The sequence below is a fragment of the Anomaloglossus baeobatrachus genome, unplaced genomic scaffold, assembly GCF_048569485.1.
Source record: "Anomaloglossus baeobatrachus isolate aAnoBae1 unplaced genomic scaffold, aAnoBae1.hap1 Scaffold_29, whole genome shotgun sequence".
Classification (NCBI taxonomy): domain Eukaryota; kingdom Metazoa; phylum Chordata; class Amphibia; order Anura; family Aromobatidae; genus Anomaloglossus; species Anomaloglossus baeobatrachus.
Window position 1 is genome coordinate 108,577 of NW_027442352.1, and position 23,136 is coordinate 131,712.

The 23,136-nt window shown below is 46.5% G+C and overlaps 1 pseudogene; it reads right to left on the minus strand.

Annotated features, from left to right (window-relative positions):
* Positions 1–3,631: 3,631 nt before the first annotated feature.
* Positions 3,632–3,837, minus strand: LOC142266686 (U2 spliceosomal RNA; annotated as a pseudogene).
* Positions 3,838–23,136: the final 19,299 nt, after the last annotated feature.

Here is a 23,136-nt window from a genome sequence, read left to right on the forward strand (position 1 = left end):
ACGCAGGCAGATGCGCTCTGCAAATGTCTTGGCACTAGTGGGACTATAGCAAGGTCCAATAGCCACGTATAGGATGCCACTAGGTACACTGAGTGTTTGCTAGTATAATGGCTTACTTATAATTAGTTGGAGTGTGCAACACAGGCAGATGCGCTCTGCAAATGTCTTGGCACTAGTGGGACTATAGCAAAGTCCAATAGCCACGTATAGGATGACACTAGGTACACTGAGTGTTTGCTAGTATAATGGCTTACTTATAATTAGTTGGAGTGTGCAACGCAGGCAGATGCGCTCTGCAAATGTCTTGGCACTAGTGGGACTATAGCAAGGTCCAATAGCCACGTATAGGATGCCACTAGGTACACTGAGTGTTTGCTAGTATAATGGCTAAGTTAAAATTAGTTGGAGTGTGCAACGCAGGCAGATGCGCTCTGCAAATGTCTTGGCACTAGTGGGACTATAGCAAAGTCCAATAGCCACGTATAGGATGCCACTAGGTACACTGAGTGTTTGCTAGTAAAATTGCTTAGTTTAAAAAAGTTGGAGTGTGCAATGCAGGCAGACGTGCTCTGCAAATGTCTTTGCACTAGTGGGACTATAGCAAAGTCCAATAGCCACAGATAGGATGCCACTAGGTACACTGAGTTTTTGCTAGTATTATGGCTTACTTATAATTAGTTGGAGTGTGCAACGCAGGCAGATGCGCTCTGCAAATGTCTTGGCACTAGTGGGACTATAGCAAGGTCCAATAGCCACGTATAGGATGCCACTAGGTACACTGAGTGTTTGCTAGTATAATGGCTTACTTATAATTAGTTGGAGTGTGCAACGCAGGCAGATGCGCTCTGCAAATGTCTTGGCACTAGTGGGACTATAGCAAGGTCCAATAGCCACGTATAGGATGCCACTAGGTACACTGAGTGTTTGCTAGTATAATGGCTTACTTATAATTAGTTGGAGTGTGCAACGCAGGCAGATGCGCTCTGCAAATGTCTTGGCACTAGTGGGACTATAGCAAGGTCCAATAGCCACGTATAGGATGCCACTAGGTACACTGAGTGTTTGCTAGTATAATGGCTTACTTATAATTAGTTGGAGTGTGCAACGCAGGCAGATGCGCTCTGCAAATGTCTTGGCACTAGTGGGACTATAGCAAAGTCCAATAGCCACAGATAGGATGCCACTAGGTACACTGAGTGTTTGCTAGTATAATGGCTTACTTATAATTAGTTGGAGTGTGCAACGCAGGCAGATGCGCTCTGCAAATGTCTTGGCACTAGTGGGACTATAGCAAGGTCCAATAGCCACGTATAGGATGCCACTAGGTACACTGAGTGTTTTCTAGTATAATGGCTTACTTATAATTAGTTGGAGTGTGCAACGCAGGCAGATGCGCTCTGCAAATGTCTTGGCACTAGTGGGACTATAGCAAGGTCCAATAGCCACGTATAGGATGCCACTAGGTACACTGAGTGTTTGCTAGTATATATAGCAAAATTATAGATGGAAAGGGAGAAGGGGAGGGGGGGAGAGAGGAGGCTGTAATTGACTACAAGGGTATGAGTTATGAGTGATCATAGGGATAGTGTTACATAAGTGGAAATACCTATGGAGGACCGGATGTGTAAGCGCATACCTTATACAAACCTATAGAGTGCTGATGGGTGAGAGTGTGATGTTAGATATAAGACATCCTATAGTGAATAGTGAGCCGTAATCAAGTGCAACAGGGATATTTCACGTGACTATGGGAACATGGAAGGTAAAGAAAGGGGAGAAAAAACTGTTAGACAAGGTAATCAGACATAATGTAACCAGTTGATTAGACATGACAAACATGACAAATAAAAAACAAGGAAGAATGGAACTCCATACATAGTGGAACCATATATAGTGTGAACACGAAAAAGAACCGGGCGTTAGAAAAAATGTGCACGGCCCAATGAATCAAGTCGGTTCTTCATATTCATGGTTTAAGCCCTTGGGTTCCAACGTGCCCAGAGTATATATCCAGAAAGATTCCCTTTCTTTGAGCTTCCTAATTCTATTGCCTCCTCTGCGTATGGCTGGGACATGTTCGATGACTTGGAATCTTAATTGGGCCACTGTGTGATTATGCGTCACAAAATGGTGTGGGACTGGTAATAGAATCTGCTTACAATGTATTGTTGACTTGTGCTTAGCACAAAAAAAGGGAATCTTTCTGGATATGTACTCTGGACACATTAAAACCCAAGGGCTTAAACCGTGAATATGAAGTACAGACTTGATTCATTGGGCCGTGCACCATGAAACCATGTGTGCAATTGCATTGTCCAATGGCTCACAATGGTTATGCGTTTTCATTGGATGGATAATCGAAGCCATGTTTTTTTCCTTTCTCTTGGGTTTGTTGTGTGAGTAGCCTATAGGATTAAGTTAGTTACCGCAGGCAGTGGATTTAGCTTCCTGTCTTTGGTCCAGTGGTAGATTGATTGTTTGGTCTATGAGCTGTTATGGGTTTTAATCCAGGTGAATGCCCATGGGCTGCCTATAACTGTGTGAAATATGTAGTTTTACTGGGCTGGGATGAGAGAATCCATCGAAGCATGGTGTAGGGATTGTGGTTCCTGTGTGCTAAGAAGAAAGGCTAGCACCAGCCAGAAAGCCCCATTACAGCCAATAATCAACCGCTAGCCGCTGGAACTCGTTGCTCTAGATCATGTCAAACTCTCACCAAGCAGGAATAGATACATTAGCCCACCATCCCACCCAAAGAGCAACTTCTGCTGCGCAGCTGGCTTTCTAGGCAGCAGCGCTATTGTGATGTCAGCGGGGGACATTGTGACAAGCCAGTGTTCCGTCACTTCATGTTGTGCACTGTTCAAACGGAAAATACATCAACAGGCAGACTACAGAAAAGCTTACTGACAAAGGATAGAGAGGGGCTTTCTCAGAGGGCTTTTTACAGTTTGTCTATTCCCAATTAGCCGTTTAAGTATGCTTAATGAAAGTACTAATTCTTTCATAGGCCGCCCATTCTTAGTATTTGACGTTCCTTATATTGCGGTATCAGGCTTCGCAGCAGGTTGCAAAACATTCATCACCCATGACTGTCCCCAATTGGGCTCAGAAGCTAAATGTCTATCATGACCTCTCTTTTTGAAAGTCCAAGAGCAAGCAAACTCTTCCTCCAGGAGAGGGAGCCAACAGATCACTAAAGACATCATCATTGCTCAAAGAAAACACCGAAAAACAATGGAAGCTTTAATTGGAGTGGAATCTGATAGACAGCACCTGATGCCAAGTCTGCATCTTCTAACACCTGCAGTCACTGCAGCAGCTGAATCCAATGTGTCCAAAAGGGATCTATTCTATTCAATTGCAAATGATCTAGATAAGACTGAGAATAAGATACTGCACGGGACATAGCAGAGTTGGTGAAGTTGAGTGGAGATGAGTTTGCTATTTGGCACAGCTTTTGCATCAATAAAGCAAGTAAAAGGTGTGAAAGATAAAAAAAAAGGGTGAAAGTGTGAAAAGTGAATTGGCCAAATTGAGGTGCATATAAAGTTTTTGCTTTCTTTCAATTCACTAATGGGGCTCATTTGAATCAGGTGAATTGAGTTCTGCTTTTGGAAACTCGGTTAAGAAGGGGTGCACCGGTCCTGGAGGTACTGCAATACCAGGTCAATGCGTGGAGTGGACAGAGCAAGATTTTTTCCATCTCCTTGTTCTAAAAATCCATTTAATATATGGTCCCTAGAGAGGGGACGTATCAGATATTAAACTGATAAGAACAGATTTAATTTTTTTTTTTTCTGTTTATCAGTAGGACTTCAAAATAACAAAGGTGATCGCCTCCCGTTGCCTGGGAACCGTCCAGGCACAAGAGGGCTATGTGTCACCAGAAGGCACACACACTCCCTCAAGGCCGGCAGACGTGCAATCCCAGGCACCTTCCAGTACCGACCAAGGTAGCGTCCTCCGAAACTACACTTGATCTTAGCCAAAAGGCCGAGAAGCTATAACCCGAATTGGTTACGGCCTTGAGTGGCACCCTGGCCTATACCGGACACATCTTAGGGAGAGGGAGACAAACCCACGCCTACAGAAGACATTTTGTGACCCAAGCCAAACCCTTGAAAAGGCTGTTTTGCAGAGCAAAAACAAGGAGAATGGTGCTTTTTGCAGCCGCCGCCCACTGCAATGAATCTGAATAACTCCTCCTTTTGGGCACAAGCACCTCCCCTCCCCCTTGCAGTCTTTCCAATTCATGATACAAAAAGACGGACGGACAGGACAGGACAGGACCATCTGCCTGACTTTCCGTCACTGCCACCCTTTGCCATCCTTGCCCGTAGAAAGCCCTTTCATCATCCCCAAACCCTAATCTTTTCCCTTCCCTTCCCAGCTGCGTCTCACTCCCTTTCATTAGGAAGTGAGCGCAGCCTTTTCTCCGTTCTGCACATGCGCGACGTTAAACACAAATGCGCAGGTGTGCGTTCCATTAGCCTCACTGCATTCCACTCCCATACAGGAAGTGGGCACAGCTATTACTACGGTCGCACATAAAAGAACCCACGGCCACCACTGCACATAGCTGACTCCACCACAGGACACCCACTTCTACACCAACGCAGGTAAGACAGGATCGGCACCTCTATGCTCCCGTTACAATCAGGCTCAGTCACCATGTGATAACGCTCTCAACTCTTTAGTTGCAGGCTCCCCTTGCTTCACCTCCACTGGCTGTGCTGCCATTTCCTCTCCCACCTGGAAGGTATACTTTATTCCACTATTTTCCTGTTTCTCTCTTCCCCCTTTTCCCATAACCTACTTTTATCTGCATTTATGGGGTATCTATATGCTATTTACATCATAGTTTTATTCATTAATATGGAAGGGAAGAGTGCCCATGAGAGTGTTGAACTGCGGAGAGCAAAAGATTAAGCTGCTCCGATTTGCCACCATTGATAAGCTGTTCTCAGTAGATACACATGCTATCCAAACAGCAGTATCCACCATTGCTTCAGCCCACCCATTCAGTGACAGCTCACCAAGTCAGCCAGAGGAGTGGTGTAAGGAATTACACGTAGGCACTGACTCCACACCTTCACATCACAAGAAGGGGGTCTACAGGCTAGTGCAAGAATACGAGCAAGTCTTCAGCAAACATCCGCTAGACTTTTGAAAAATAAAAGGGGTCAAACACTACATCCCCACAAGTGCACACCCACCCATCAAAGAGAGATATAAGCCAAATCTACCTGCACATTACCAGTGTACCAAGGACATGTTGAGCAACATGAAGGAGGCTGGGGTTATCCGTGACAGTTGTAGCCTCTGGGCAGCTCCGTTGGTCCTGTTAAAGAAGAAGGACAGCACCACTCCCCTGTATTGAGGAATAGCTAGCTGCATTGACAACTGCAAATTATTTTTCTACCCTTGATCTCACTAGTCACTATTGGCAAGTGTCCGTTGCTGAGGCAGACCGGGAGAAGACCGCCTTTGCCACCCCGATGGGTCTCTGCGAGTTCAAAAGCATGCCCTTCGAGCTGTGCAATTTGCCAGGAACCTTCCAGAGGCTGATGGAATGCTGCTTGGGACACCGAAACTTTGAAACGGTACTGCTATACCTTTATGATGTTATTGTTTATTCTAACGCAAACAAGATTTTAGGGTGTATAAAAAGGGAGATTAGATCCGATGATCCCAACGTATTGTTACCCCTCTATAAATCACTTGTAAGGCCACATCTGGAATATGGGGTAAAGTCCTGAGCAGGTTGATAACCATTGGTTTGAGCATGGTAGGGTGTAGTACGCATCTTCCTGCATCGGTAAAAGCTGCAGAAGTCCTTGAAGATTTCCGCTTCAAAGGCAGTGCCTTGATCTGTGAGGACTCTCTCTGAGTAGCCATGAGGTCTGCATAAGTGTGCTTGGAAGACCTTCGCTGCAGTATGGGCCATTAGATCTTTGACTTGTACCACAACCATAAATCTCGAGTAGTTGTCTACCATCGTAAGTGCATACGTGAGCTCACCTCGATATTCTGCAACAAAACTCCCTTTTTCGATTTCAGTTTCAGCAAACACTCCTCTTCCTGTAGAAAATATTTATCATTACCTAAGACAGTCATTCTAATGCATGACAATATTAAGGCAATTTAGTTAAAACTTGTTTTAACTCACCTTTAAGGGGATTGATGTATTTCATGGTCAATCCAGGTTTGTCAGTGATGGCACTGACATAATGTATGGCGTCTTTTTCGGGCGTTATCCTTTGCCTTTTCATTGTGAAAATCCAGTTGCCTATATCAAAGCAAATTCTACTACTTGTAAAGTATGCAGAAAATGAAATGTAGAACATATAACATCAACTGCTTAGGAACGCATCATAGGTTAGTACTTAAAAGGATATTGTCATGTTCTAGTCATAATGCAAGCTGGACATTTTTCATGTTACCCTGTAATCGCCGGCCTGTTCTAATGCTCACAAGCCAAGATATAGGCTCAGCTGCTAAGGCTTCCCTCTGCCTTCTGAATGAAAATTGAATATGTCTGGCTCACTGTGTATATAGCAGGTGCTCAGAAAAAATAAGAGTCAATTCAATAGAAATAGCTCTGGTACACTATAGTGATCAATAACGTAAGAAAAGAACTCTTAGAATGCTGAAAATTCTTTATTTGTGCAAAAGGATAATTCATCCAACGTTTCGAGCTTGTTTTTAGGTCTTTATCAAGGATAAAGTTATCTAAGATCATAAAGGGTTACAAAACCATATAAACACGTAATTAGTACATAGTACAACATAACAGTACAATATATTGCTACTTGAGAGTACAATGGGTCAAATGACCATGATGCACATACAAAAAAATTTTCCAAAGCCATAGTGAAAACATTTGTACTGAGGAAAGAAAATTTCCACATGACCTATCTGGAGAAACATTCTGGATCAAACAACCAAAAATAGTCAAGCAGGTAAATACACACCTATATGGATAACAGGATGATATGTGTTCAATTGTATAGCGTCATTGCCATTAAGGTACAAATGGAAAACTTGCAATCCTATATAGTGAAGGAAATGAACACATATCATATCAAAGAACACAGGAACATGGGTGTGAGAAAAACCTCAATGTTTATACTTTGTTCTTTATAATGGTGTGAACATGTATATGTCTCAGTACCTTATGAACTTGAGAATTCTAGTGAGTAGATGATGAAAGCCTATTCCAGAACTGGAATCGGTAAATAATTGTAGGTGGAATCTAAATGAAAAGATGGTACAAGTGTTATCATGACACTTGGGCTATAACACAATGGACCGTGTGACAAAGAAGAAAGGAGAGAAAGAAGAGGAAGAAAATGGAACTACCTGTAACATTACGTGATAGTCACTGGTAAGTATCACTTGACAATTCAGGTGAAAAAGGATTCCTTTATTAAAGGGTTCTCAGTCGCCTCAGGATCATGAAATACTAGGGTAAATGATATGAGAATGGGTAAGAAGCACCACTAAAGGAAATATGAGATGCAGGACATATATCTATAAACCCCTGAACTACATGATAGAAATAAAAAGAAGAAAAAAGAAAAAAAAGAAGAAAGAAGAAGAACACATAGAATGCGGAAAGAGAATGGGTACAACTACCTGAGTTACTGCAGGGAGGCCCCTGGTAGGTATTGTGAGGGTTAGTGGAATTCCTTCACTGAAGGGTTCTCAGTTGCCTCAGGTTCGTGAAAAATGCTATAGACAAATAATGCCCGGAGAAAAGGGGTTCATATACAGCGAATAATGGTAATACAAGGTACATGTGTCCCATGTAATAGTATAAATATATATATATTGTACTAAGCTCTACACCAGAAATAGAAAGTAGTCCCTCTGCCTTCTGTCTAGGTGCCCTGAGTTATGTCCTGTAAACTGTCACAGTGACCTAGACACACATGTGTAGTAGGGGAATATCCCTGCTGAGATGCCAGTGCTAGAGCACTCGTTTGCTGTGGAGTTGAACGCTATGTGAGCAGTTCTTACCTTCAATGAGCAGAAGTCTCTTTTTTCAGATTTCAATATCTCTGTGGGTATCTGGCAGAAATATGGAATACTCTTTACTGCTAAGACCCTGTACACCACTCCCACTAAAGGGGGCTTTACACGCTGCGACATCGCTAATGCGGAGTCGTTGGGGTCACGGAATTTGTGACGCACATCCGGCCGCATTAGCGATGTTGCTGCGTGTGATACCGATGAGCGATTTTGCATCGTTGCAAAAACGTGCAAAATCGCTCATCGGTGACATGGGTCTCCATTCTCGATTATCGTTACTGCAGCAGTAACGATGTAGTTCGTCGCTCCTGCGGTAGCACACATCGCTCCGTGTGACACCGCAGAAACGAGGAACCTCTCCTTACCTGCCTCCCAGCCGCTATGAGGAAGGAAGGAGGTGGGCGGGATGTTCCGGCCACTCATCTCCGCCCCTCCGCTGCTATTGGGCGGTCGCTCAGTGACGTCGCTGTGACGCCGCACGGACCGCCCCCTTAGAAAGGAGGCGGTTCGCCGGACACAGCGACGTCGCCGGGCAGGTAAGTATGTGTGACGGGTCTGGTCGGTGTTGTGCGGCATGGGCAGCGATTTGCCCGTGTCGCGCAACAGATGGGGGCGGGTACCCACACTAGCGATATCGGGACCGATATCGCAGTGTGTAAAGTAGCCTTTAGTCACATGACCAAGACTGTATCTGTGTCCCTACAACACACTTGAGACAAATGTGTGTGTGAGCCTGCATTGTGGGGTATATATAATATATTATAGAGCTGGGAAGGATCATTCTAAGCAGTGAGCTGTTCCAGTATTTGTAGGAAAATACCCAGTAGAAGCATCAAACACAGCACCAATACCTCCCATCAGTATTCCACCACAGTGCCATGTAACCCATGCCCTACACTCCCATCTACACCAATACTATACAGGCACAAACTAGTATATCTGACTAAAATCCCCCAAAATATGAAGAACGGCCTATAGTTGAGTGTGGATATAAAATCTATGTGAGCAGAGCTAGAATAGAAATCACTGATCGCATTGAAGTCATTCTGACCATAAATCACCATGATATCAAGGTGAGGAGTTGTGTGTTACTGCTGGGAGGAAAGGGTTAACAGTGGAATATTAAGGTGCATTTCTGTGTGCAGTGTTACTAGTCAATGTAACAATTCAGTATGAGCTGCTCTTGGTGCCGGGGGAGGGAGATGCTCTCCTGAGCAAGATAGATGGGGAATGAACATGATATCTATATAGTGTAAGGCAGGGGGTCTCAAACCAGGTGATCATGTCTGATCAACTGGTTACATTATGTCTGATTACCTTGTCTAACAGTTTTTTCTCCCCTTTCTTTACCTTCCAGGTTCCCATAGTCACGTGAAATATCCCTGTTGCACTTGATTACGGCTCACTATTCACTATAGGATGTCTTATATCTAACATCACACTCTCACCCATCAGCACTCTATAGGTTTGTATAAGGTATGCGCTTACACATCCGGTCCTCCATAGGTATTTCCACTTATGTAACACTATCCCTATGATCACTCATAACTCATACCCTTGTAGTCAATTACAGCCTCCTCTCTCCCCCCTCCCCTTCTCCCTTTCCATCTATAATTTTGCCAGTACAATATTAGTTTACATTAGGCACACACTCACATATTCCTTTCCTTAGTGATTTATTGTAATTCACATTCACATACAATTCTCTATGCCTGCCCCATTACTACATTCATACCTACTTGACCCTATCCTGATACCCCTTGTCTCACCTTGTTGGTCCCTACACCTGTTATCATGTCCTTTCCTGTGTCTGTCTTGTCACACAACACATTTTAGCATATAACTTGTGCTCCTTATTACCTGTCCTGCCTATTAGAATTATGTCCATTATGTCCATGCATGGCCCAATGAATCAAGTCTGTACTTCATATTCATGGTTTAAGCCTTTGGGTTCCAATGTGCCCAGAGTATATATCCAGAAAGATTCCCTTTCTTTGAGCTTCCTAATTCTATTGCCTCCTCTGCGTATGGCTTGGACATGTTCGATGACTTGGAATCTTAATTGGATCACTGTGTGATTATGCGTCACAAAATGGTGTGGGACTGGTAATAGAATCTGCTTACAATGTATTGTTGACTTGTGTTTAGCTCAAAGAAAGAGAATCTTTCTGGATATGTACTCTGGGCACATTAGAACCCAAGGGCTTAAACCGTGAATATGAAGTAAAGACTTGATTCATTGGGCCGTGCACCATGTCACCAAGTGTCCAATTGCATTGTCCAATGGCTCACAATGGTTATGCGTTTTCATTGGATGGATAATCGAAGCCATGTTTTTTTCCTTTCTGTTGGGTTTGTTGTGTGAGTAGCCTATAGGATTAAGTTGGTTACCGCAGGCAGTGGATTTAACTTCCTGTCTTTGGTCCAGTGGTAGATGGATTGTCTGGTCTATGAGCTGTTATTGGTTTGAATGCAGGTGAATGCCCATGGGCTGCTTATGACTGTGTAAAATAGTATTGATTCATGATGGATTTCAGACTACATGTAGATATCTTCAGTCTTTCTATCCACATCATTTAAATGAACATTATCCATGCAGCTTGAAATTCATCCAATAAGAGAAGCAACCTTGTACAACCAATCTGATAAGGGCACAGTATATCCTAAGGGAAGGTTATGGCTATAAAAGGGGACTTCTTGGAGTCACCAGGTTGTTGATGGATGTTGCATGATCTAGTCTAAGCTCTTAGGAGCTGGCTAGGGGATCAGAACCAGGATGCCTTGTGGACTCGGTCTAGGGACTTTGGCTTCAACTAGAGGATCACTTGGCTACATGGCTTCAATCTAGGGGCTCCAATTCCGATTGGAGATCATAACCGCAATCTAGGGATTTCGACTCCGGCTGCCAGGATTATACCATATCATCATACCAGAGACTACTTAAGGAAGAAACCCAGGTTGGACAATTTTGTCACCTGGCTACAGACTTTGCAGACCTCAGCCAGCTTCCTAAATCTGGCGCTATTCTATTGTCGGTGGGTGCCCGACAAATTACACAGCTATGTAAAATTTTGGTTTATGAAACTTCAAATCCAGTGACTGATTATTATGTTTTCTAATGTCCTGATTTAAAAAAAAAAAAAATATTTTTTTTTAACCATCAAATATTGATTTTGTACAATCCATGTGTGAAGTTACATACAAGTGACATGAACAAGAAAAATACTTATTGTAACCAAAAATATTCACAATTTTATATATAAAATACATTTATTTATTGTACAGTCATTCTGCAACTTTATTAGAAATTTATTCTTGCACTTTTTCCTTTTCTCTAGATCCCCCTTTTCTCTTATAGAAGGCCTGTGGATCTTCTCTGTGAAGCATCCGGCAATCATGTTCACGTTTCATTTACTTTGGTATCGTCGTTCCATCTCCTTGATATTCCGATGAAAACCTTCTTGTTCTTCCCACCAGCACCAAGGTTTTCAGACAAGTAGTCCAAATAGGAATGTAAAAAATGTAACTTCAAATTCATTAGACAACCCAAGGCTTTGAAACGTTTCAGCATGTTCTCCACGATGGACTTAAATTTTGATTCTTTGTTGTTACCTAGAAACGTATTTATTGCTTCTTTCAAAGAGTCCCAAGCCCTTTTTTCAACAGTTTTCATTATTGTTTAAAACACGTCATCCTTCATTCATGGGTTTCTGAATATCCGAACCCACAAAAATGCTTTTGTGCTGCCCCTGTGCCAGCAGCCGCCGTTGGTCGGATCCAGACCTTCTAAGAGAGTGGCTCGACCCGGGGGTCTCGCGGACATGTCGAATAAAAGGAGGAATGTAGATGTATGGGCTAGGCCGTATTAAGTTTGTGACGCCACCAACGGTGTGTGGTGAGGTGGGACACCACCGCTGCCGTTATGGGATACCCGGGAGAGATGTAGTGGCAGCTGGATGTTAACCCCTCCGTGTGTAGGGATGATTGCCCCGTGGCCCAGTGTCTTTGTGCAGGGTATGGTGATGGCAAGGGCCGGCGCGCCTGAGCAAGCAGGGGGATGTTTGGTTACTCACAGTAAATGAATCACACGAGTCTTTCGGTAAACCAAAGGTGCTGGTGGCCTGCCGCCCCGGCCGGTTGCATTCAGGTCCCCCACCCAGGCTGGTGGTCGCTGTCCTTTACTCTGCACTTGTTTTTGTGTATGGTGGACTGCCTGGTCTGGAACTCAGGAGTCCGCTCCCGGCTGGATATGGCCGAAGGAGCCGTGCCCGCAGGCGCTGGCCCGTGGGATCTAAGGACCCTGGCGGTGGCCTTATCCCTATCAGTGGGCTGTTGTCTTCTTTGAGGGACTTTAGGTGGGATAGGACCTATAATCCTGCCCTCAATCATTTAATTAGCTAGGCCGCTGGTTTCGGTCCTGGCTTCAGGGTCCTAGGTGACTAGGGTTTCAGGTCGGCTGTGTGTTTCCTAAGTGAGGAAAGGTGTTGTGCGGGGGCCTATCTGTAACTACCTGGTTTTGCCAGGGCATCACACCTTCCTTCAGACTTGATTCTGACAGTCCCTGAAACTTGGTACACAGGTACTTAAACATCTCTCCTTCTTTCAGTAGCGCTTTCACAAACAGCTTCATCAGTCCAAGCTTACAGTGGAGTGGTGGCAAGAGAACTTTAGGTGGGATCAACTAAGCTTTATGCAACAATGTTCTTGAGTCCCGGTTACAAAGATGTTCTTGTTGGCCAATTTTTTTTGCTCCAGTGAAGAGTCCTAACCTGGCTTTCCAATTCACACAAAAAGCATGTGTTCTGCCTTCTTTTACGTAATGCTGTGAATCTCTAGCATACAGCTAAACCCTAGTTCACATTTCAAATAAACAGACTGTGGAGTTCAATAGCCTTGATTTATTAGCTGGTAACGTGAACTTGATTGCAGTATACATGGAATATACAGTGAATATAGGAATATCCAAGATGCAGTTGAAGACAGAATACGGTATATCCAAGATACTGTTTTATACGGGTAAAAACTATAACAAGAAAATGATTACAGTCAGTACAGTGTTAATACAGAGTTAACATAGCATAACAGTACATGAGATGCAGTTCTTACGAGAATGTAGGTGAAAGGTCACTGCATCTGCAATGCATAGAAATCTTATCTAGACAAACAAGACAGGGATGACACTAAAGGTGTAGAAGTACAATGTACAATGCATTTACTACACTCTTCCATCTAGGATTCTATCACTAACACATGTAATTTGCTTTGCTCACCGGATTACACTAGGCAGGGGTGAATGTACAGAGAGGTAAGTCGGCATGTCCTTTCCTGACAAATCCAAAGAGAAAATGGCTGCAGGCTTCTTCTCAGCTCAGGGAGGCATTCCTTACCCAGAATACATTTAGCTTAAAGGGAAACTCAGCAATTCAAAAGAATAACAATGACCTCTAGGGGTTGTAACAGAAATTTCAATGAATGACTATTAGCAGGCTGCCATGAGGCAGAACAGCATGGGTATTTAATATATCCTCCTTGCTGCCCAAGAAGCAATGAGAACATTTTTAGACCACCACATATTGACCACCCATGCTCCTTGTAGTTAAGTTTCTTGAGAATAAAGTCTAAATTCTCACAGCTTTCTTCCAAGTGCATAGCATGTGTGACGCCCTGGACTAGCCAGGCAGTCACAAACACAAAATCACACACACCCCCTCCCCTGGATAGTCTACATCAGTCACACAAAATCCTTGTTGCCTCCTCCAGGGTCTGATGTCCACACCAGGTGGGGCGGAGCCAGGCGGTTGGCCCCACCCACCGAGGAGTTCACAGGCCTGGAGGCGGGAAAAAGCAGTTAGTTTAGTTTTGTAGTGGAAAGTGAGAGGACAGAAACTGTTAGTGTCTGGGTAGGAGCCCAGGCACTGTCAGCAAGGTCGGCAGACGGTGGTGGCCGTCTGCAGGAGGTGGTACAAGTCAGCTGAACCGTAGGACCGGGGACGGGCGGTGACCCGAGGGGAACTGAACCGGTGAGCGGATCTGTACCAAGCACAAAGGCAGGGCCATTGGACCCTGACCAGGCTAGGAGCCGCCGACAATGGTCAAATCCGAGAGTGACCGGAATCCCAGGGGTTCCCTAACACCCAAGACCCGACAGAAGGCAACCGTCCACACCGTGAGGATAAAAAGCCACCGCCATAGGCTAGAGATCCAAGGGCCAGCGCCTGCGGGCAAACGGGCTCCCTCGGTACGTACACCCCAGCCACCCAGCCTCCCCGTACCGCCACCGGGCCCCGGGATCACCAACCCCTACCCACGGAGGGGGAACCAACATCCTAGCTGCTCCCTGCCATCGCTCCCGGGATCCCCGTCACCAGCAGTGGTGGTGCCCATTATCACCACGACCTGTGGGTGACGTCACTAACTATCTCCCCAAACAAACCACCCCCTTTTCACTCGTGGGCGAGGAGCGCTGCTCGAGTCCCCGGATCTGGCCCTCCGCTCGAGCCACCGAGCAGCAGCAGCAGCAGAAGTCCCCGAACCCGAGCGTAGCGTGCGTGGCCCCTCTGCCCGCGACACATGCCCTACACACACTGAAGAATACTTACTGCCATTGAGCAGTAGCACAGCTTTCAGACTTTTTGGATGAAACAATGACGTGTCTCCACTCGCTCACATTGTACTTAATGTTACATTTTCCATCAGCACAGGAACATCGCTTAAATACACTAGAGCACCATCTTCAGAAAAGTATGGAGGGAATCTTTTCAGAATTCTAACCTTTTGGAAACCTATTGTCACGCTCTCCGGGTCCCCTGCTCTGCCCCCCGACTCACCTGCCACGCTCCCCGGCTTCCCTGCTTCGCTCCCCGGCTCCTCTGGCAGACATCCCCCGCTCCACGGTCTCCAGCCTCCACCACCTGCGGTCCCCAGGCGGCCCGGTCCCCGCTCCCGGCGCCCGTCGGCAGCCCTGCTCCAGGCCGGCTCCCCTGCTTCCTATACACCGCTCCCTGCCCTGGCTTCTGGCACCCGGGCCTCGCGCATGCGCATTAGGGCGCGCGCGCGGTCATTGACCCTCTCTTAAAGGGCCAGCGTCCACTGACAGGAAATTGAACACACAGGTACAGGGTATAAAGGGGTTTAATGTCCAAGTGGGCGGGGCCTGTTCTTCGTGTTTCCTAAGCTAGGAGTCAGGTCTCCTTGTGTCTCTGTGATATACTTACCTATCTCTCTTCTAGAGCCGCTCCTGCCTCGCCATCCGGTCCTGCCGATTCCCGAACCCCGAACGCTGACTATCTGCCATCCCGTCAGTCCGTACCATCTCTGATCCCTGTGGTGACCCGTCCTCTCGCTCCATCGGTTCCGGACTCTGCCTGACATCTCGGCCTCCGAACCTGAGCTCCGTCACCCGGACTACCATCAGTGACTCCGTGGTCCCAGGGACTTCTCCATTCCACTCTTTTGCACGGACTGTCCTGCTACCCGTAGTGCTCCGGCTACCGGACCCCTTGCCTTCATTAAGGTGTTCGGCCCAGTGGATCCACCTCCTGGGTCTGCCCGTCCACCTGGCCCTAACACCTATAGAATCAGTGTTTGTGAAAAAACTGTACGTGATGATATTTTTTCAATATTTTTACTGAGTCCAATGATCGAAAGTATGAAAAAAATCACATCTTTCAAAAATTTTTACCCTTGGAAACCTGTGTTATTATTACTATGCACGAGCCCTAAATTGTCTGAAAAACAACAAATATGCTGGTTGGATAGACCTTGACCCCACAATTCAACGGCCACAATTAAGGAGAAAAGTGCTAAGAGAGTTAAATTTGCCCCTGAAATAACCCATGATACGGGCCAAGGAGGGACACACCATTTTGATCCGAAAATAGCCCAACACCATGAGAGACGGGCAAATCCGTGAAAAGACAAAGTTCCAAGCTACAACTGACGCAGGATCTACAGCACATACGCCCATTGTAATTGTTCATGATTTCCGGCCACTACGCATTTCAGCCTTCAGGGACCTGGTAATTCGAATGCTATGTCCAGGAGTAGAGATGAGCGAACCGGTCCCGGTTCGGCTCGAGGTCGGTTCGCCGAACGGAGCTCCCGTTCGAGTTCGGCTCGTCGAACGTTCGACGAACCGAACTCGAGCCAATAGGAAACAATGGCAGGCAATCACAAACACAGTAAAACACCTAGAAAACACCCTCAAAGGTGTCCAAAAGGTGACAAACAACTCACAACACAACACAAACACATGGGAAAGTGACAAGGACATATACTCATGCGAAAACAAAACAGCTGGACAAGGAAAAAGAGGAGGACACACAGATATAGGCATGGCACGCCATTCTAAAATCATGTAAAACACCGCAAGGTGACTCCAAGCGGAGTCTCCCTTTTTTCCAAAAATTGGGCCCCACACACACCCACCCCTTCAGTGGCAGCAGTTGTGCCCCAGTTGTACACTTCACAGCTACATTTGCATCAAGCACATTCAAAAATACGCTATTCTTAACCGTCCCCAGGATGACACCGGGGTAGGTAGCAAAGTCTTTCCTGATCCCAGCTCTGTTCATCTTGGCTTCTTTTAAAAACACAGCAAGCAAGGGTTACTCCAAGCGGAGTCTCCCTTTTTTCCAAAAATTGGGCCACACAGACACCCACCCCATCAGTGGCAGCACTTGGGCCCTAGTTGCAAACAGGATGTTTTGATTTGCATCAAGCATTTTCAAAAATACGCCATAATTAACCGTCCCCAGGATGACACCGGGGTAGGTAGCAAAGTCTTTCCTGATCCCAGCTCTGTTCATCTTGGCTTCTTTTAAAAACACAGCAAGCAAGGGTTACTCCAAGCGGAGTCTCCCTTTTTTCCAAAAATTGGGCCAAACAGACACCCACCCCATCAGTGGCAGGACTTGGGCCCTAGTTGCAAACAGGATGTTTTGATTTGCATCAAGCACATTCAAAAATACGCCATTCTTATCCGTCCCCAGGATGACACCGGGGTAGGTAGATAAAGTCTTTGCTGACCCATGACTTGTTCATCTTGGCTTCTTTTAAAAACACAGCAAGCAAGGGTTACTCCAAGCGGAGTCTCCCTTTTTTCCAAAAATTGGGCCACACAGACACCCACCCCATCAGTGGCAGCACTTGGGCCCTAGTTGCAAACAGGATGTTTTGATTTGCATCAAGCACATTCAAAAATACGCCATAATTAACCGTCCCCAGGATGACACCGGGGTAGGTAGCAAAGTCTTTCCTGATCCCAGCTCTGTTCATCTTGGCTTCTTTTAAAAACACAGCAAGCAAGGGTTACTCCAAGCGGAGTCTCCCTTTTTTCCAAAAATTGGGCCACACAGACACCCACCCCATCAGTGGCAGCACTTGGGCCCTAGTTGCAAACAGGATGTTTTGATTTGCATCAAGCACATTCAAAAATACGCCATAATTAACCGTCCCCAGGATGACACCGGGGTAGGTAGCAAAGTCTTTCCTGATCCCAGCTCTGTTCATCTTGGCTTCTTTTAAAAACACAGCAAGCAAGGGTTACTCCAAGCGGAGTCTCCCTTTTTTCCAAAAATTGGGCCACACAGACACCCACCCCATCAGTGGCAGCACTTGGGCCCTAGTTGCAAACAGGATGTTTTGATTTGCATCAAGCACATTCAAAAATACGCCATTCTTATCCGTCCCCAGGATGACACCGGGGTAGGTAGATAAAGTCTTTGCTGACCCATGACTTGTTCATCTTGGCTTCTTTTAAAAACACAGCAAGCAAGGGTTACTCCAAGCGGAGTCTCCCTTTTTTCCAAAAATTGGGCCACACAGACACCCACCCCATCAGTGGCAGCACTTGGGCCCTAGTTGCAAACAGGATGTTTTGATTTGCATCAAGCACATTCCAAAATTCGCCATAATTAACCGTCCCCAGGATGACACCGGGGTAGGTAGCAAAGTCTTTCCTGATCCCAGCTCTGTTCATCTTGGCTTCTTTTAAAAACACAGCAAGCAAGGGTTACTCCAAGCGGAGTCTCCCTTTTTTCCAAAAATTGGGCCCCACACACACCCACCCCTTCAGTGGCAGCAGTTGTGCCCCAGTTGTACACTTCACAGCTACATTTGCATCAAGCACATTCAAAAATACGCTATTCTTAACCGTCCCCAGGATGACACCGGGGTAGGTAGCAAAGTCTTTCCTGATCCCAGCTCTGTTCATCTTGGCTTCTTTTAAAAACACAGCAAGCAAGGGTTACTCCAAGCGGAGTCTCCCTTTTTTCCAAAAATTGGGCCACACAGACACCCACCCCATCAGTGGCAGCACTTGGGCCCTACTTGCAAACAGGATGTTTTGATTTGCATCAAGCACATTCAAAAATACGCCATAATTAACCGTCCCCAGGATGACACTGGGGTAGGTAGCAAAGTCTTTCCTGATCCCAGCTCTGTTCATCTTGGCTTCTTTTAAAAACACAGCAAGCAAGGGTTACTCCAAGCGGAGTCTCCCTTTTTTCCAAAAATTGGGCCACACAGACACCCACCCCATCAGTGGCAGCACTTGGGCCCTAGTTGCAAACAGGATGTTTTGATTTGCATCAAGCACATTCAAAAATACGCCATAATTAACCGTCCCCAGGATGACACCGGGGTAGGTAGCAAAGTCTTTCCTGATCCCAGCTCTGTTCATCTTGGCTTCTTTTAAAAACACAGCAAGCAAGGGTTACTCCAAGCGGAGTCTCCCTTTTTTCCAAAAATTGGGCCCCACACACACCCACCCCTTCAGTGGCAGCAGTTGTGCCCCAGTTGTACACTTCACAGCTACATTTGCATCAAGCACATTCAAAAATACGCTATTCTTAACCGTCCCCAGGATGACACCGGGGTAGGTAGCAAAGTCTTTCCTGATCCCAGCTCTGTTCATCTTGGCTTCTTTTAAAAACACAGCAAGCAAGGGTTACTCCAAGCGGAGTCTCCCTTTTTTCCAAAAATTGGGCCACACAGACACCCACCCCATCAGTGGCAGCACTTGGGCCCTAGTTGCAAACAGGATGTTTTGATTTGCATCAAGCACATTCAAAAATACGCCATAATTAACCGTCCCCAGGATGACACCGGGGTAGGTAGCAAAGTCTTTCCTGATCCCAGCTCTGTTCATCTTGGCTTCTTTTAAAAACACAGCAAGCAAGGGTTACTCCAAGCGGAGTCTCCCTTTTTTCCAAAAATTGGGCCCCACACACACCCACCCCTTCAGTGGCAGCAGTTGTGCCCCAGTTGTACACTTCACAGCTACATTTGCATCAAGCACATTCAAAAATACGCTATTCTTAACCGTCCTACTGGTACGGGTAGACTGTTGAAGATGACGAGACCGTCCCATGTTTGTCAAGTTACAACTGGGAGATTCCCTCCCTGCACCTGCACGGTTATTTGGTGGAAAAGCCGAGCTAAGATCGAGTAACAGCTTCTGCTGATACTCCTGCATACGTGCGTCCCTTTCTATGGCTGGAATTATGTCACAAAATTTGGACTTGTACCGGGGATCTAATAGTGTGGCAATCCAGTAGTCATCATCACTTCTAATTTTGACAATACGACTGTCATGTTGGAGGTAGTGCAACAAAAAGGCACTCATGTGTCTTGCGCAGCCATGCGGACCAAGTCCACGCTGTGTTTGTGGCATAGAGGTGCTACCCGTTCTTTCTTCCTCTGACATCTCCCCCCAACCTCTTTCAACTGAAATTTGACCAAGGTCTCCCTCATCCGCTGAGTCTTCCATGTCCATGGACAGTTCGTCCTCCATTTCTTCATGTTCTCCTGCACCTTGCTCAACATTTCGCCTGCTACTATGCGCCCTTGTCGATCCCTGTTCCCCATGGTCCCATGCCTGCTGCGTTGGTGATGATGAACGTCTGGACCTTGGTGATGTTGTTGTCCCTTGCGCATATGAATCCTCCTGTAGTTCCTCCCCTTCATGTTGTCCCACCCCCTGACTCCGAATAGTGTTTAGCGTGTGCTCCAGCATGTAAATGACTGGAATCGTCATGCTGATAATGGCATTGTCAGAGCTAAACATATTCGTCGCCATGTCGAAACTGTGCAGAAGGGTGCATAGGTCCTTGATCTGAGACCACTCCATCAGGGTGATCTGCCCCACCTCTGCATCTCGTTGGCCCAGGCTATACGTCATGACGTATTGCACCAGGGCTCTGCGGTGCTGCCACAGTCGCTGTAACATGTGGAGAGTTGAATTCCAGCGTGTCGCCACATCGCATTTCAGGCGATGAACCGGCAGGCCGAAAGACTTCTGGAGCGATGCAAGTCGCTCTGCTGCGGCGCTTGAACGGCGGAAGTGAGCTGACAGTTTTCGTGCCCTGTTCAGAAGGCCATCTAGGCCGGGATAGTGTGTTAAAAATTGCTGGACGACAAGGTTCAACACGTGAGCCATACAAGGTACGTGTGTCACAATGCCCAGGCGAAGTGCCGCACCCAGGTTTGCAGCATTGTCGCACACGGCCTTACCAGGCTGCAGGTTGAGTGGAGACAACCATTTATTAAACTCGGACCGCAGAGCTGACCACAACTCCTCAGCTGTGTGACTCTTATTCCCAAGACATGTCAAGCTAAAGACCGCCTGATGCCGTTGCGCACTGCTGCCAGCATAGTAATGAGGCGTGCGTGATTCCTTCTGCGCAGTGAGAACGCTGGTGGCCTGACCAGGCAGGCTTGGGGCGGAGGTGGAGGACCCAGATGAGGTGGAGGATGCAGAAGCTGTGGCGGAACTTGGACAGACAGAGGATTGACACACAAGTCGTGGGGACGGCAAGACTTGTGCAGCAGACCCTTCACCATCTATCACCATAGTTACCCAGTGCCCAGTCAGCGACATGTAACGTCCCTGTCCATGCTTACTGGTCCAAGTATCGGTGGTGAAATGCACCCGTTCACACACAGAGTTTCTCAAGGAAGCGGTGATGTTGTGTGCGACATGCTGGTGTAGCGCGGGCACACCTTTCTTAGAGAAGTAGTGGCGACTAGGCATCTGGTACTGGGGCACAGCGACAGACATAAGGTCTCTAAAATCCTGTGTGTCCACTAGGCGGAAAGGCAGCATTTCGGTAGCCAACAGCTTACAGAGGGATAGAGTCAACCTCTTAGCTTTGTCATGGGTCGGAGGAAGTGGCCTTTTATTTGACCACATCTGAGGGACAGAGATCTGGCTGCTGTTTGTAGACGGTGTTGAGTAGGGTGTCCCTGGAAAAATGCAGGTTTGTGAGGAAAGTGCAGGCGGAGACATGATGTTGCCTTCATCCAACGTTGGTGCTATCGATGTCTGAGAGAGCTGTACACACTCACTTGTTTCCCCTTCCAAACCAACTGACGACCTTACAAGCAAACTGCCTGTTGCGGTTACAGTGGTGGAAGTTTGGCGTGGAAAAACAGGTGTGACAGCTGTCCCCACAGTCCTAGAAGATGAAGAGCGCGCGGATGCACTGGCAGGGGCGGGCGGTGGATGGTTCGCTCTTGCAGCATTGCAGCACAGTGAGCTTCCCACCGGGACCTATGATATTTATTCATGTGACGATTCATGGAAGAAGTTGTCAAACTGCTGAGGTTTTGACCTCTACTAAGAGAATCATGACAAATTTTACATATCACATGATTTGGGCGATCTTTTTCTATGTCAAAAAAGGACCAGGCTAGGCAAGGCTTAGAGGCCATGCGACCTGTTGATCCACCCCGAATAATGCTCATAGGCAGAGTGGTGGCTGAGGATGCAGTTGTAGACGTGCTACCAGTGCTCCGACTCTGTCCAGGAAGGCGCAAGGTAACTTCGTCGTCGGTTGCATCCTCCTCCACCGCCTCTGTTGACCTCCTCGAGTGCCTGACTGGGGGTTGACAGTAGGTGGGATCTAGAACTTCATCATCAATTGTTGTGTTTGCACTCCCCTCCCCCTCAGACCGAGCCTCTTCTTGCCCTGACCGAATATTTAAGTTGTCATCCCAATCGGGTATCTGCGTCTCATCTTCATCAGTATGTTCCTCATTGTCTATAACCACAGGTGTTACAGTTTGTGACAAAGGGTCAACATTATGCTCAGAAACTTGGTCCTCACGGCCTGAATCAGAGTCACAAAGGTTCTGGGCATCACTGCAGACCATTTCCTGTTCTGTACTCACTGTAGCTTGGGAGCAGACCTCTGATTCCCAGGCTATAGTGTGACTGAACAGCTCTGCAGACTCAGCCATCTCAGTTCCACCATACTGTGCAGGGCTGATGGAGACTTCAGAGCTGGGAGAAATCAAGTGTGATTGGGATGACAACTCAGAGGACTGGTGTTTTTTGGATGCGGTACTTGAAGTGGCTGAGAGGGCACTTGTTGGACCACTTGAGATCCATTCAAGCATTTTCCTTTTTTGCCCATCATCTACCTTTCTTCCTGTTGTTCGTGTCCGTAAAAAAGGGAGCACATCGGATTGTCCACGGTAAGTAGTAGACATCTTACTTTTGCTGGTAGATGGTCTATCTTCAGCAGATGATAATGGAGCTTTGCCACTTTCCCCACAGACAAAACCTTTTTTGCCTTTTCCACCACGCCTCTTCCCCTTTCCACCAGCATCTGTCATTTTGCCACTCATGTTGATTGCGACAAGATTGTGGACTGAAAATGTGGTAGTAAAAATTGAGAGGTGGTGAAGATTGCAGTGGTGGTCTAGCTTTATTAACAGCAGAATAATAAAGAATAAATATCCCTGACAATGCAACTTAGTTATAATGAGTTGGAGTGTGCAACGCAGGCAGATGCGCTCTGCAAATGTCTTGGCACTAGTGGGACTATAGCAAAGTCCAATAGCCACGTATAGGATGCCACTAGGTACACTGAGTGTTTGCTAGTATAATGGCTAAGTTAAAATTAGTTGGAGTGTGCAACGCAGGCAGATGCGCTCTGCAAATGTCTTGGCACTAGTGGGACTATAGCAAAGTCCAATAGCCACGTATAGGATGCCACTAGGTACACTGAGTGTTTGCTAGTATAATGGCTTACTTATAATTAGTTGGAGTGTGCAACGCAGGCAGATACGCTCTGCAAATGTCTTGGCACTAGT